The 16999-nt window shown below is 42.7% G+C and overlaps 1 protein-coding gene across 2 annotated transcripts in view; it reads left to right on the top strand.

The window, feature by feature from the left end:
• The window catches only part of GRIA3 (glutamate ionotropic receptor AMPA type subunit 3), a gene marked incomplete at its 3' end in the record, with an annotated part of 143220 nt that overhangs the window by 13940 nt on the left and 112281 nt on the right, over positions 1-16999 (top strand). The window lies entirely within an intron of this gene.

Here is a 16999-nt window from a genome sequence, read left to right as displayed (position 1 = left end):
GGAGAGAGGAGTGAGAACATGTGAGAGGAAGAACTCTGCAGACAGCTGGGTCAGTGCAGGAGGGCAGGAGCTGTGCCGGGTGCTGGATCAGAGGTTCCCCTCAGCCTGCGGTGCAACCCATGGTGAGGAGCACATTGGAGCAGGGGAAGAGTCTGAGGAGGAGGGAGCAGCAGAGACAACGTGTGATTAACTGACCACAGTCCCCATTGCCCGTCCTCTGTACTGCTTGTGGGGGGAGGTAGAGAAATCGAGAGTGAAGTTGAGCCCGGGAAGAAGGGAGAGGTGGGGGAAAGGTGTTTTAAAATTTGAGTTTATTTCTCATCATCCTACTCTGATTTGATTGGCAATACATTGAATTAATTTCCCCAAGTTGAGGCTGTTTTGCCTGTGATGGTAATTGCCAAGTGATCTCTTCCTGCCCTGATCTCAACCCAACTCTCTCTCCCCGTCCAGCCGAGGAGGTGAGTGATAAAGTGGCTTTGGGCACCTGGTGTGTAGCCAAGGTCAAACCACCACAGTCCAGCAGCATTTTGGTGACCTGGACGTGAGCACATAAGCTGTTGATTCCTGCTCGGTAGTCTAGCAGGTATTTCTGTAAAGCTCATCTGATGGAGTTTCTTTGGAACATTGCAATCCGTGTGAAGGAGCTGAGGTGATGACTTTGGCTCCCATTCCTGGTATCCACAAGGAAGAAGGTGCAGCAGCCTGGTGGTGTAGTGAGCTCTCTGCAGCGATGTCTTGCGGCAGCACAAATCCTGCCTGGAAGCAAAAGAGTGCCAGCTTCTGGGTGCTTGGGAGAGCTGAGCGTTCCTGTGTTTTCCCTAGAGCACACACTAGGCATCTTGTGACTCGTAACTGGTTAAATATGGTAGAAAACCTGATAATAATTGCTCGTGGTTGGGAGATGTTCCTGCAGGAGCAGGTGCTGTGTTCAGAGCCTCAGGGCCGGTGACCGCCAGGCTGCAGGCGGGGCGGCCGGGGTTTGCTGTGCGCACCCACAGCCCAGCCGGGCTGCCAGGGACAGTCACTTCACAGAAATTGCATCTTTTTCTCACTCCGGTGCTTTGGAAGTTCTCTTTGCAATCTGTACTATGCAGAGATGTGGTGTTTTTCCCTTTAGTCAGCTATCTACTCCTTTTCCTCTGTTCTTGCCTTGCTTTGATAGATAGGAGCAGATAGACCATATTTTTTTTTTTTTTTAAAAAAAGTGCTACTTCGCTTCCCAGATAGAGCGAACAGGCCCGTGTGAATGGCACCTTCTGTTCCTTGTCTGCCTGGGTTCACCTCGCACCCACCCGCCTCAGTGTCAGTCTCATTACCGCTGCGTTTGCTTCACTCTCAAAAACTCTTGAGAGTGGGCAGGTTTCACACGGAAGTAGTTAAAAATCCCTAGCTCGCTCACATTTCCCCAGAAGTGGCATTAGTTATTCCCAGGGTAGGTTTACTCAGATCACTGGAGCTTCCCATGAGTCCAGTTTGGCTTGTGCGATGGTTACAAATCCCTGCGATGGTGCGAGTTTCCCGCAGAGCTGGGACTGCTGTAGCACTGGAGGATCCTGGTGCTCTGCGTGAAGCCTGTATGTAAACACAGAGACAGCGTGAATGAAAAGCCAACAGTATAATTCTTCAGCATTTCTTCAGTGCGTTTTGCACTGACACGAAATTTCTGCAGCTCCCAGTGATGAACCCCCTAAAACAAATGGCTGAGATTAGTATTATTTATAGATAAGCACAGAGATCATTCATTCCTCTCAAGCTGTTTATTTTTGGGCAGCCCAGTGAAACTGATGAAACTGCCAGTTGTCTGAAATGCTACTGCCAGTTGTTTGAATGAACGGTATTGATTATAGTTACAGGACTATTCATCTCATACTGGCACACGTACAATACATGTATTATAAAAATGTTGCCTCTGTTGACAGGAAATGATACACTGAATTATATGTCCTTATAGGTGGTGCATACATAGGCTTTTCTTAATCCTAATTCAGAAGTATTAAAACTTACTCGCACGAACAGAGAATATGGTGTCAGACTCTGAAGAGTGTTATAGTACCTTCATTAGAAACAACCAGTTAACAGATTTATGTTGAAATGAGCTGACACAATGAAACCCCAACGGGTACTAACTGGTTCAAACAATCTTCTGCTGTGGAGGTGGAGAAAATCTTATTTTATTAAATGAGTAAAGGATTTCCTAGAAGATGCAGATACAAAAGAGACCATTTAAATCTGTTCTATTACCACACTTCTGTTTTAAAATCAAATAAAACCTTGAGGCAAGCCCTGTTTGCAGTGCATACAGCAGTAGTCTCCTGGCTTCATAGCAAATACCTTCATCTTTCTGATTTTTTTTATTTAAAAAAAATGGCAGTCATGCAGTGATTGTGTTCGTCTACACTTTCCCTCCAAAGTTTTCCATCCTTCATTCTGTCGCTTACTTAATGGTGCGGATCCCTCTTGCCTGGGTTGCTCCATCACATCGGCTTTTGCTGTGGGATTCACTGGAGGGAAGCTCAGCAGATGGTCCTTTGGCGGCAGCTTCTGTCCCGTCATTGGAACAGTCTGTTGTTCTAACTCAAAATGAGTTAGAACAAACCGCAGAAGTTGAAATTAATGAAACATAGTTATAGCTATGTTTTTATTGTGTTCCACTGCAATTGCATCAGGGATTAAATGCACATCTCCTGTTTGTGCAGCAACATCTGCTTATATCAACGACAACAATTTTAAAATTATATGTACAGCAGCATCGTTGTGTAATATTATTGTAGTCAGTGATGTTTCTTGATAAGCTACACAACAGTATGATTGCTGGATTCCTGAGGAGAGTCTCACAAAGGTGAATTAAGTTTTACAAGGTGAGATGAATTTCTCACTTCCTTCCCCTGTTCTCCTAAAACTGATATTCAGAGGTAGACCTTTTAGGGGAAGAATTTAATGATCTCATGTTTCCCACATCATTGGCTCTAACTGACTGTGCTTCAGATCCTCCTCCTCATTTGGGAAGTCTGAGTGGACTCTGTAGTTAAAATGTTTTTAGAAAGAAACTTCAGAATGCGACTGCAGCTCTGTATGGTGTGATTAGTTTCATTTGTTGGCTTGACCCAGCAAATTTATTCTGCTGAGCTGAAGACATGAAAATCCTAGATATTGTACTTATTTACATTTGTTTGAACTGTCCTTTTGGTAAAAGAAAATATTTTTCTTGTGACCATTTGATGGTTTCTCTTTATTCTCTAGTAATATACTCCATGTTATGTTTTTATTCAAAGTTAATGATGTGATAGCAGGGTGGTTTTTTTCTTTGAGAATGGATTGGGGGGCTGGAATTGGGGAAGGAAAGGACCAAGTAAGTGATGGGAAACCTCAGCTTAGCAAAGATCCAGAGGCAAGAGAGTTAAATTGTGCTTCTTTCTAAGATGTGAAATTGCTTGAAAGTACTCTCTTCTAGGGCACAACCTTGGTGCGTTTGCTGGTGCTGTTCTGAAAGATTTTCAGTTACTGTATCATGGGTAGATTTTATGGAAGAGAGGTTTTCTTTCTGAAGAACAGAGATTAAATCACACTTGCTTCTTTTGGAAGTAGTGTGTAGTGTATATCCATATATTCACGGCTACAAAATTACCCTGCTTCTATCAATCTCTCTTTCTGTTCCCATAGTCCCTCAACCAAGCAAGAGGACAAACTCAGAGTGTTTAATTCCTCCGGAGTAAAGAGGGGGCTCCTATCCACTGGCCACCATCTCAATCCGTGTAAAACCTGAGAATTTTGATGGGATGAAAGATTTTTATTGAACGTAGATTAAACCAGAAAACAATTCCAAAGGTTCTGTGCTTAACGAGACACTGTGAATTTATGGGTTACATCTACTCTGTGTGAAATTGTCTTTCCTGCTGTCGTTGCTCATAGCACCAACACGACTGTCATTGGGATAAACCAGAGGGGAAAAAAACATTTCTTCTTTTTTTCTCATTTATTTTTACAAGGAGCAGCAGTTTCTGACTTGTTGCAGGATTGCATCGCTGTGGTTGTTATTCCTAGCACTTTCTGTCTTCATTTTTTGTACAGTAACAAGAAAAAGAGAAAGGACTGCATATAGAAATATGCTGTTAAATCCATAAAAAATTTTGAGAGTGCTGGGCTGAGTGCGAGGCCTTGAAAATGGTCTGTAAAAACTGACTTTGTATCCAGCTGAGGATGGAATAGATACGTTGAAGAGGATGAGAAAAAGAAGCTGGGATAATATCAATTTACTACTTGAATAAAGGATAAATAAACTGTTCCAATACAGCTGCTCAAATCCTGGTTGCTCTCCTTAATAGGTTATCTTCAATAGGATTTAATTTAGGAGTAGTTGCAATAAGCTATGGAAAACTGGAGAGCCAGGAAGGGGCGGATTTTGTTTGGTTTCAAGTTATTTTGTTGGGTACAAAATAATCTGGGAATTTTCAGTTCATGGAGTTTGCGATTTGGTGAATTTTACGTGGTTTCTGTAGGTCTCAAGATTTCTTGAAATACTGGACTGACAGTACTTAACTAAAGCTGGGGACAGCCTGCCTGCCTTTGCTTTGCTGGCATATTTTTGCAGACTTTTCTTGGTTTAGTGGGAAACGATAAAGGTCGGTAGCTTGCTATATATCCACACAGTAACTTCAGGGTTCACATGCTCCTAACCAGAAAGGGTGTTATAAGTGTATTACTGTAATGAGAAAGATGAGAAACAAATTGGAATATTTTTAAATGTTTCACATTTCCTTACTGCAGATTCAACAGTGAGTATAGCCCCAGAGGCAAAGAACGGCATAATGGAGGGACTTGAATGTCTGGGGTTTTTTTATAGGTGATCTCTGTAGCACAGGAGGTGAGAAATATTGTCTGGGCTTCTTTGGGAAGGTTGGAAGAGCTGATGAATTCATCAGTCCTTTTTGTGCAGCTCTACTGGAGGATTTAAATCTTCGTGTCTTCGATTTATTAAATTATTATGAGAAAGTCTTTCTATTGTTATCAAATTCATTTTTCTTATGCAAGTTTCTATGCTATTTTTGTTATAGAAAGGTATTGTCTCACTGATAACATTGCCAGTGGGAAGGAGGGCTTGGACTGGCTCATATAAGTGGAAAATCTACAGAGAAAATCAGAGTACAAAGAAGTCTTCTGTGCCTATAACTGACGTTTCTTGGAAAATGATGTCTCTTATGCCTTCTCTTATAGTCTGGAGAGACACTTCACTTAGTCCATTAATCTATCTGAAAAGCTTTACTACCTGAGTTCACCAAATAAATCTGTTCCAAGTCCTACAGAATTTTCAAGTCCAAAAGGATCTGTTGATGGGCCGCTTTGAAAAGTTCAACACTGTCAGGAAGTCTGTTCAAAAATCAGGATAGGAAAATTCAGTAACAGTAGCCCAGCATTAGCTCTGTATGATGTATTAATTTAAACAAATAGACACATTATCATGATTGTTTCTGTTGTCTGCTATTTTGATAGGCAGTATAGAATTAGATGAGATCTATGTGTGTGTGTGTGTGTGGAGACAGATTTCCTGCTTTCAAACCAAAATTTGTGATGAGCTGATTTTTGCTGAGTGACGTGAATGCTTCTCTTGATGAGTGTTACACTTGTTTTAACAGAAGTTATAATTCAGTGTCATTAATCTATAAAACCTGCAAGACATTGTGAATTAATTTATAAGAAATGAGTAAAGCAGATATTTTCTGCTTATATTTGGTAGGACACGAGTATGTTGACTTTAAGGCGTTATTTACAGTCTCTAACCGGAGTCACATATCAGTTTCTATTCTGATATACACAGCGAGCTGCTTTTTTTTTAAGCCTATTTAAAAGGGAGCTGAAAAATGAATCGTGTTCATCACGTTCATGAAGCAGTTCCTCCCGTGGTCACATCTGTGGAGAAGGGCTTCCCAGCCTGCAGAGCCTGGTGGTGTCACCCAGGACTGTCCCCGCGTTTCTCCCCAGTTTGCAGTCTCTTGGTAAGACCTTCCTGTCCTCAGTGCAGTTTTGTTGACCTCCCAGCACAGGTGATGCTGCACATGAGGGATAACCAGCGATGGGGACAGGCCTGCAGGGTGACGGTGGTTTTCTGGGAAGCACTCGTTCTACAGAGCTGTGGCAATGGTGCCGCCGGGTGGAAGCCTTCATTGACACCATAAACTGCATTGCCACCTCTCGCCCCAGATGCTCCAATTCAGCTGTCTGGTGCTGGCGGATTGGCTATAGTGACCACAGAGATACACGCTGCCATTTGGAGGCTGTATCCCCCAACTTTGTACTGATCTGGGTGTTGTGCAGTTGTGTTTGAGATGCTGGTCAGACTCTTCTGCTTGTTCCTTGGCTGAATGATAACCCCCAAACCTCTTTCTAAGAGGTTTTTGGTTTAAACTGCATAGTGTGTATTTGATGTCTTCCCTTCAACTCTGAAAGGCATTCTCCCATGTGAGCAGCTTGTGGGGCTGGTGGGATTAGGATGAAAAGTGGTCTCTTAGCAGTAGGAGGTTGTGAATTGCCAGGATGGCTTTAAAAATAGAAAATTTGGCTATAATTTTTGGTGCCTGATCTGAGAGCTTGAACTGGTAATTCCTGTGGCACGGCAAGGACTGACTGAGAGCTGTGGAAGGGTCACTGAAGCGATGCTTACTAAGGGCAGGATCCACAGCACATTGCTCTTTAGAAATTCATGCTTATTTTCTGCCATAAGGACTAGAGTTTTTGTTCCTATGACCAGAAAAGACTTGGATAGCATTGGGGTTCCTTTGTTGTTTTGGACTTCCCCCTGCCTCACTTTTCCTCTCCTTCCTAAGTTTACGCAGTGTTTTGGTGTCAGAGAAGCAATTTTGGGTGTGTAGAAGCAGCTTGACCAAGCCGTGGTTCTTCAGGTGTGTGCGGTTCTAGAGAAATTCAAGTGCTGCCCCACACTGCCACTGCCTCGTGACACTCTGGGTTTCCGATGAGGACTTCTAGGACCTCTTGAGTAGGAGGACTGCTGGTCTGGCTTTGATATGAAGCATTTAGCTCTTCTCTGTCAAGAGAAGGTGTGGGAAGAGTTCCACTTCTCAATCGTCATCACAGCCTCATGCTGTTGCTGATGATTAGTGAGGTTGTTCTGTGTATGAATGTAGTGGGGTCTCATGGAGCACAGAAAGCAATGGATTTGCACCAGGTGAACATTTTGCTATACTACTGGCTGAGAGCAGACTTTGAATCAGTATTTAAAGCTACCACAGTCTGTCCAAACCCTCTGAGATGAACAAACAATTTCAATCTAGGCCTGTCCCACTTGACCGCCCCCTCCTCCTTGGAAAGGGCAGCAGTCAGTGAAGAATTAACATGTAGCAATGTGACTTTTCTCTCACAATCAGGCTTTTGCTGTACCATTTCCATCAATTTTGGCTTCCACATTATTCAGCTGTGCACCAGACAACTCTTTTGTTATGTGCCAATTAACCCAGCTTGATAAATAGTGATTATGCATAATTTATACATAATAATATTCTTCTTGTTCCCTGTAAATAATGCACTGGCTTAGCTGAGGGTACTGGTCTGTGAATTACTGTTAGATGCGCTTGTGAAGGTCCAAGAGGCTGGTAGCAAGAAGGACACTTTGGACTGTAAGGCAGATAGAAATGATACCAAGAATAAAACCAGATGGGGGGGTGCTTTTGTTTTTGTAAGGGAAGATGGGATTTCGGTTTTGCAGTTCTGTAGTTTGCTCTTTCAATGTACTGAACGGCCCTCTCGGCTCTAGTCCAGCTCTCAGGGAAGTCTGTGGAAGCTTCTCCGATGATGCTGGTGGGTACTCGATTGAACCCCTAAGGAGCATCTTCAGATGATATCCCTGGCTGCTGAAGCCAGGTTTTCACAGCCATTCTCTTTCCTCTTCTGCGTTAACTCCTCTGAAGTCTCTCAGACTGATAAGGTGACAGCAGTGGGACACAAGGAGGGGTCAGAATTGCACAGCCCCATGGACCTAGAGTAAACAGGGGGAGGAGATACGGAAATGTGAAATCTGGTTCACTGGTCCAAGATGTGCTGGCAGTGACAGCGCTTGCTGGAATACTATTGCAGAGCCTCCAGGAAAGTGTTCGGGACTGTTGCTTTGGGTAAACTGGGCTGTCTGTCAGCCAGCACCATGCTCTGCATGCACAGAGCCAACTGGAAACCCTCCGGAGCAGGAGGCTGCTTGCACAGCTGCTGTTCTGGCAATAGCATCCCCTTTCTCCTTGGACAGCCTTCATCCTGGCCTTCAGCTCATGGTGAATTTTACCCAGTTCAGTGGTTCCAGGTGTGTTTGCCATTTTGCCTCTCCTATCTCATCCTCTGTAATATATCCCCACAGGCCTATAAATGGCATCACCTCAGCAGACTCAGCTCATCTTTCATCACACTGCCAGAGCCTTGTTTTGATTTATTGCCTTTCACCACAGTGGCCCAGAATGAAGTCAACTTCTGAAATCGCTTAGGGAAGGATCTGCTGAACAAGCATACATTTAATAATATGCCTTCACCTCTCTACTTCCTCCGTATTGGAGTGTTCCAGTGAAATAAGAAATCCCTTGGAAGTATCGCAGCACTGGAGATGCCTGCTGCTCATTCTCAGCCCTGCAGTGCCATTGCCTCGGACAGCTGCACTCGGTTCAGCCCGTGTTCTGCCTGCTGTCCTCAGCTGCAAAATGCTGCCGTGTTCTGATGGCTGTGACTTGGTTTCTCTTCATACCAAAAGCACTTGCTTTTCTCTTAGCCTCTTGTTTGAAGTATCAATCAAATATGTGAGATAGATTGTCTCAGAAGATGGTAGCAACAGCTACTGGGATACTCCCTGGTCTACCACATCTTGTCAAATTAACATTAAAAATGATTTTTTAACCTGTCTTTTTGTCCCAAGGCAGAGTGCTTAATGGCTTGTGGAACTCTTATTACTTTGAATAAAATCATAGGAACATCTATGATTTTATGTTAAACTATAAATGTTACAATGTGTTTATTAAAATATGCATATTAGTAGAGTATTATGGCTGCCTGTGAGTAAATGGCTGCTAAATTGTGCTAAATCCTTGTGGTTTATAACTTAATAACCTTTGAAAGAATAGGGTTTCTCATATTTTTCCTCTGGCTGAGATTTTTAGAAAAATTCCTTCAGAAAACAGGAGATACAGTTACAATCCAAAGTGATCACAACATGCTGGCATAACATACTAGGTTAAAATGAAGAGTATTTCAAGTGGTGCAATAGATGGAAGCAAGTTATTTAACTTGAGTGTGTTACATATTTGTGTTGCACGCACACTGTCCGTGTTTCTGCAGAGATTAGTTGCGAAACACGAGTTGGAGTCTTGGATGTGAAGAACACAAATGATCGTTGTTTGCTATGAATATATTTAAACTCCCCTTGGGAAAACTTTGCCGGGTCCTCTGTGACCCTCACACAGGTGTTAGCTCATCTTCCATGCTTCAGGGAGAAAGGAGGGTGTGATTATGTCTATAGGCCAGACCAAGTCTTTTCTCCAAGGGCAGAAGCTCAGGGAGCTGCTTTACATCCACACATTAAGTTGCTAAACTTGAGGCTGGTGCCTGAACTCCTGAGCGTCCAGGGTGGTGGAGCTGCCCATCGGGAGCAGAGTGCTGGTGTTGCACATGCTGCTGTTGCTGGCAAGGCATTGATTGTCCTGGAGAAACTGAGCAGACACATCTCTTCATCAAAGCACGAAAGGCAGATACTGATGCCTTCCCGTGCCCCCCAGCCGTGCGTTTAACTCGCTGGGAAGAGAAGCCTCTTGCTGCTCCTCCTACTATCTCCTCTGGTGTCAGGACCAGCATCAGCAGTAAGTGGAAGGAGCTCGCAAATAGCACAAATATACAGAGTTTAGACCCAAGTTCTACAATGGTGTTACAACTCTTCTTTCTAAGAGGTTTTTGTTTTAAACTGCATAGTGTATATTTGATGTCTTCCCTTCAACTCTGAAAGGAATTCTCCCTTGTGAGCGGCTTGTGGGGCTGGTGGGATTAGAATGGAAAGTGGTCTGTTAACAGTAGGAGGTTGTGGATTGGCAGGATGGCTTTAAAAATAGAAAATTTGGCTATTTGTGGTGCCTGGTCTGAGAGCTTGAACTCCATCTTGTAAAGAAACAAGCAAGATAATGCAGTGTTCTGATAGCACATACTTAAGCATAGTCCTCAAATACCTAACATATTTTTAAAATCATCTTCCAAAAAAATCGGTTGATTTGTATGGCATGTACCTATCTCCTCTCGCCTTTAGTCCGTTTTATGCTTTAAACCCGTTTTGTTTCCCTCAGGCTTCAACAGATTATACTTCAAATTGAGCCATGATAATCTGATTCAGAGTCTTTCAGGAGGAGTGTTCTCATAGAACTCCAAATCCATGGTGTTTAAAAAAAAACCATGTATAATAGTGATTCCAGTTAAACAAAATATTTTTATAATTTGGACCTACTGATAAGGGGCTGCTACTTTTCCTTGAAACAGGGTGGATTGACTCCTGTGTTTCTTCCACCATCAGAAATGTGTTATAAATACAGAGATGTTTGGGTTTTTTGATGGAAAGTGAAACATACATTTTAATTTGGCAGGTGCTCATTTGATAGATAATTGCTTCGTGCTTGAATTTCATAAGGTTCTTAACATTTTTTCTTGTTTTTTTAGCTTTGTGCCCAGTGACCTGCAAACAGGAGTGGCTCAGGCTCCACATAATCTTAGCTTTGGGGGCAGCTTGGGAACTAGACAGTAAGCAAGTGGGTAACAGCACAGTATCACAGTATGTTTGGGATTGGAAGGGACCTCAGAAGATCATCTAGTCCAATCCCCCTGCTGGAGAAGGAACGCCCAGGTGAGGTCGCACAGGAACATGTCCAGGCGGGTTTTGAATGTCTGCAGAGAAGGAGACTCCACAACCCCCCTGGGCAGCCTGTTCCAGGCTCTGGCACCCTTACTGAGAAGAAGCTTCTTCTCAAATTTAAATGGAATCTCTTGTGTTCCAGCTTGATCCCATTACCCCTTGTCCTATCATTGTTTGCCACCAAGAAGAGCCTGGCTCCATCCTCATGGCACTCACCCTTTATATATTTATAAACATTAATAAGGTCACCCCTCAGTCTCCTCTTCTCCAAACTAAAGAGACCCAGCTCCCTCAGCCTTTCCTCATAAGGGAGGTGCTCCACTCCCTTAATTATCTTTGTTGCCCTGCACTGGACCCTCTCCAGCAGTTCCCTGTCCTTCTGGAACTGAGGGGCCCAGAACTGGACACAATATTCCAGATGTGGTCTCACCAGGGCGGAGTAGAGGGGAAGGAGAACCTCTCTCGATCTACTAACCACCCCCCTTGTAATACACCCCAGGATGCCATTGGCCTTCCTGGCCACAAGGGCACAGTGCTGGCTCATGGTCATCCTGTTGTCCACCAGGACCCCCAGGTCCCTTTCCCCTACACTGCTCTCTAATATGTAATTTCCCAACCTATACTGGAACCTGGGGTTGTTCCTGCCCAGATGCAGGACTCTACACTTTCCCTTGTTAAATTTCATTAGGTTATTCCCCGCCCAACTCTCCAGCCTGTCCAGGTCCCGCTGGATGGCAGCACAGCCTTCTGGCATGTCAGCACAAGTAGTGTAGCACATTCCAAGCCACTCAGGCCACCTGCAGTATGTTCTCTGCCCGGATGAAGAATGCTTTTCAGAGAGCTTAGCACAGCTTGCTCAGGACAATCCGGTCAGTGTCCCGTCTGACTTTCTGTCTGTCTTATAGTTTGTAGCTCAAGGATGTCCTTGTTATTGACATTTTAAATATATTAGCTAGTTATTTTGAATACCAAAGCTTTATTTGCGTATACATCTCATTGACAGTTTGGGAGCACAGGTTTTGGTCCTGGTTTACCTTTTATCTGAGTGAAGTCACACTATTGGACAGAGTACATCAGATCCGAAGGTACCCGTCTCTGAGTGCTTTCTGAAACTGTCTTTCATCAGCCTTTCTGTCTGAGAGGATCAGACTTCAGATGTGCATTGGTCCTGAGCGGCCATCGCAGGTCTCAGCAGCACCTGGTGGCATCAGGATGTGCATGAGTCTCCATGCTGCTGGTGTTCCTGCTGGTGTTGCTGCTGGTGTTCCTGCTGGCACCAGGGCAGCCTGAGTGGCCTATTTTTGTTGTTGCAAGCTGGCATTTTTCATAGGCTCATAAAATGCACACAAATGTTCCAGTGTGAATGGAAGATCCAGCACGCAGCAAATTCATGTACATTGTTAGGCTTTTATTTGACTCTAGTAGTATATATATATATAGACCAAAATGTGTAAAGTTTAATGAGTCGAGTCATGTATGTCATAAATAATTGGGCATACTGAAGGAAACCAGGGTTGTGGTCATGTATTTGTACAGCACCCAGCCCCCAGGAGCTGTACTTGCGATCAGGGTTCTGAAATCATCCTGAAAAGTGGATAAGAAATAAAGACTCATTTAATAACGTGTGATGGAGTCATGACAGGGTGACAAAAGTCATCTGGAACAGGATCTTGACCAGAGAATGTTTGGGGATGCTTGGATCTAGACATTTGTTTTGGATTGCTTTCCAGTAAATGGTTTGTAAAATATAATATGAATGGATTAATCTTTATGCCTTTCATTTGTAATTTAATAATGCTTCCCTCCCAGTGCCTGAATGTACTGGCTTTATTTTATTTGCTCTTCTAAAAAGAAATGCAAACTGAAGGAAGTGTCTATGTTTGAAGAAGGCAAATAGAATGAAGCAAGCTGAGTAGTTCTTTATAAAAAGAACTAAATAAACACACTGCAGTTGTATCACCGAGAAAACTGTTGCTGTAAATGAAGTAATGAGAGTAAATCATACTTCTGTTTTGATCTCTGCTGTGAGGTTTTGGGTTGGTTTTCTGTGTGTGTTGGTGTGGTTTTTTGTTGTTGCTGTTGTTTGATTTCTTGTTTTCTGGGTTTTGGGTTTTTTCGGTTTTGTTTGTGTGTTTTGGGGGATGTTTTTATGTTTGTAAGGGCACATCCTTTGTTAGATAGGATGCGAAATGATGCTATAGCAAATATCTCAGGAGGAGTTATATCCCATTCCAAGTTGTAATTTCTTGGTTCCCTCTCACCACCGAGAATATTCACTATTAACTATTGCAGAAATTGATGTTTCCAGAAATGCTTCTTTTCTCGGCTGAATTTTAAACAGCTCCATGGAATATTTTCTTCTTGCCAGAATTTGATGTCTTAACAAGTTAAATGTAAAAGCTAGCTTTATTTGCCTTAGGTAAATGCAGTTAATTTCATTTTTAATTTTTAGTGTGATGAATTTGTCTTTAAAGGAAGCTCTCAAGCCTAATTGCCTGGAGACCCACCCAAAGTAGCTCCTTCTGCATTCAGGGGCAGTTGCTGTGCTGATCTGAGGGCTCAGGGCAGAGAGTGTCCCTTCTCATTCAGTGTTTTGAAGCGAAAGGGAAAGAAAGCAAGAGAGGCACTGTCGGTCTCTGTGAGAACCTGTATGCTTTCTGTATGAAGTGATGTTCATGATAAACCATGCATTGTTACAGCGAAGAAGTCATAGGATGGAGCCTTGCATAGAATATAGCAACTGCTCTGAGATACACTGCGTATTATTCCATTACAAAGTAGTGCCGTTAGTCTGTTGGCAGAGGCTGGCAGTGAGAATTGTCTGGAATCCAAGACAACCGGCAGAAGAAAGTGGAGGGAATGAAATGATTTCACAGCTGAGGGAAACACAGAACACAAAACCGAGGCACCGGCACGAGCAACGTGCAGCAGCGTAAGTTGTGGTTGCACTGGTCCCACAGCGCTGCATGATTCTCAGTGACTCGGCCTCGCGGTGCCCCCAGGACACCGGACGGGTTTGTCAGACCTGCTTCATACGGACAAAGGGGAAATTACTTGTCTGCACAAATGGTAGTGAAGGAGTGGTGTCCAGCCCCTGAGTCCAGAACTGCCCGGCTCTTACAGCCCTGGGCACAGTTTGCCATGCTGGGGAAGATCCTCTCAACTTCTGCAAGTCAGTCCTTAATGACTAGTGGAAATGGTGCATTAAGAGCCACCCATTAACATATTTTCTTTTGTTGGCTTTATACATCTTTTCTTTAGACAAGGAAAATTGAAACCTACCTTTAAATCTTCCTAGTAATGCTTCAGTTGTTTGTAGTAAGAACTGGAAGTGAAAAAAAATAAAGGTGTTGGAGAAGTTTTGAGTGCAGCTTCTGGGCAATAGACAGTAGAAATGTCAGAGCACATACAGCCTTGCTGTGTCAGGAATACTCACAGTCACTAAAAGGCAGAAGAACTAAATACCATTCGAAAGCAAAAACATTAATATTAAAAATATACAAAATGTCTAATAACTTGTGTTAAATGCGGCATCTTTGGAGACTCTGGCCTGGAGCCTTCCTGCGATCCGACTGGAAAAAAAAAATCACAGTTGGTTAATCTTATCACGTTTCTGTGGTGGGGCTGGTTGACTGGAGGCAGGATGGAGCTGCTGGTAAGACAGCAGGCTCTGGGCTTCATTGAGTCACACTGATGGTTACAGTGGCTCAGCTGCTGTTCGGTACAGAAGTGAAGATTTTTATTTGAGTTCTTGTTTGCTTTTGTTATTTGATGATTGGTTTGTTTGGGGTGGTGCCATTTGTGGTTTTGTTTGTTTGGTTTTGTGGTTTGTTTTGGTTTGGGGTTTTTTTAAATCAAATTCCGCTTACCACTGTGATCACTCTGGCTGCGAGTGCAAAGTAATGGGTGGTTATGATCTCCGTTGGATAACTGCGCTCAGAACCTTTGTTTCTTGTTTGTGCTGGTTGCAACTTTTACAGATCAGATTATAAAGTGACTTGGAAATGGATGCAGATCCGCAGTATTAATAACTATAATTAAGAGCAATTTCATAAAGGCATAGCTCAGCAAAAAACAAAAAACGCATCTCTTTTTTGAGGAATGGGCTTGCATCAGGATTTGTTTAAATCACTTCTTTAACAGCCCAAGTATGTGTTTAACCATCTGCATTTTTCAGAAAGGGAAAAACAAACATCAATCAACTGTGATTAATTAAGGAAAAATACCAAAGTTCTTACTGGAGCATGAGGATTGTTCTGATTGTCAATAGAAAGTAGTTTGTAAAAAGAGCTTGAAGTTAAGGTTTAGTTAGCCTTTTTAAAAATTTGTGTATGGATCAGTGATGTTAGAATAGTATTGTAATTAAAATGAATGTAACCAAATGTTTGGGTTTTGGAAAATAAGTAACAATATGGCTGTGGGTTCATGGATGTTCAGTAGGTTTGTCTGATCACATAGGAGATTAGGCACAAACTAAACAAAAGACCTAATGCTACAAAATTATAACAAAATTGTGAGTTCGGAAATGCAAGTGAACATTGAGGTCCAAGATATCTGTCCTTTTAGCTTCTCCTTATAGAAACAAAGGTTTATTTGCCTTTTAAATGGGCCAGTAAATTTGAATTGGCACTCTACAGTGTGTGCAGAATAGATGGTCAAGAAGCGTAAACTATAAGAAATAAGCAGAGGAGCTTAAGAGATGAAGATTTTTCGAAACTAATAGAATACAGATAGACTGTAAAAGTGTTAAGTCCCGAAGATCTGCGGTGAATACAAACCTGAATCAGGGGAAATAAGACTGGGCAGAAAGGTGCAATTGTTAGAAGATATTTTTAGGAACAAAAAGTTATTAGGAACACAAATTGCAACTATCTGAAAGGCCAAGCCAGGAGCTCCCACCTGCACTGGGATGCTCGGTGGGGGTGGCAGCTCTGTGCTGGCTATTGGGTGCTGTTTGGGGAAGGTCCTCCTTATGGTCAGGTTGTCCGCAGACTCTAATTTTTTTCTGAGATTATTCACAAATTGATAATGGGCTCTTTGCATAAATGATCTCAACCTTCTATGAAAATCGATAAGTCTTAATTCAGTGTTTTAAAATAGCTATGAGAGTCACTATTGTGTCCAAAGGACAAAGACGAACAGTTTTCAAACTGCTGACTGTGGTGCTTGGGTGCATAAGAACAAGAGCGAGCACAAACTAGACCGATTCTCAGGTGGTTCCCAGCACAATGCAGAGGAACTGGTCCATACTGGAGCTGTCACTTACCTTCAGCACTGCACCTGTTCTCTCTGCTGAGCCCCCGTGACTTTTTTTTCAGATACTCTGTCCCTCTAAGTCTGAGAAATCTCACTCGAGTCGCAGTTCAGAAGTATTCCTGAGCCTTATACTTTATACCTGATAGGAAATTACAGGTGAACCCAAGATCATTCGAAATACTCTGGGAATTTAGGGTCAGGAGGTGTTTGAGAATATATTTTGTTTCCATTGCAGGAAAGGATGTTTCCTGAAATTCTTGCTCCTCTCTGCTTTCTCCACAGGAGAGAATCTACAGAAAAAAAATCTAGTAAACTAGGCCATTAATAAATATGTAAAAGAAGCCTGATGTGTGCAGTACTGGCCGGGTGTATGTGAGGACGCCCAGCTCTGCTGGCCCCACTTCAGTGACTATTCCCATGGAGTCAGAGGGCTTACACGCCATTAAAATGATTTGAAGACTGCCACACTTTCTACTGTAGTCTTTATTTTTCCTTTCTTTCACCTGATAGTACCTTTTATTTGTTACTTTAGCAGATCATTTTTATGGTAGCTTTTCTACTTTATATCCTGCTGGTATATAGTTTAACAAAATGCCTTCTGAAACAGTGTATTTAATTCCTCAGTCATGCCTCTGGGAATAAATTATTGCTGTATTATAACTTCTTTTATATCTTTTCTTTAATGTGGTTGAGAACTTCTGCAAACTTTTATTTCAGAAATCACTACTTCTTATTCCCTCTCTGTGCCTCGTGTGCATCTCTCTTCTGTCTGCGCCAGCGGATGGTACCCACGACTGGTCGTCCTGTTGCAGCGGCTTAAACACATAAAGAAATTCCTTAATAGCATTTATATTTTTGCATCTGGATCTC

This window comes from Nesoenas mayeri, assembly GCF_963082525.1.
Source record: "Nesoenas mayeri genome assembly, chromosome: 13".
In the NCBI taxonomy this organism is placed as follows: Eukaryota; Metazoa; Chordata; class Aves; order Columbiformes; family Columbidae; genus Nesoenas; species Nesoenas mayeri.
Note: the sequence above shows the minus strand (reverse complement) of the source record. Positions and strands in the feature narration are given on the sequence as shown.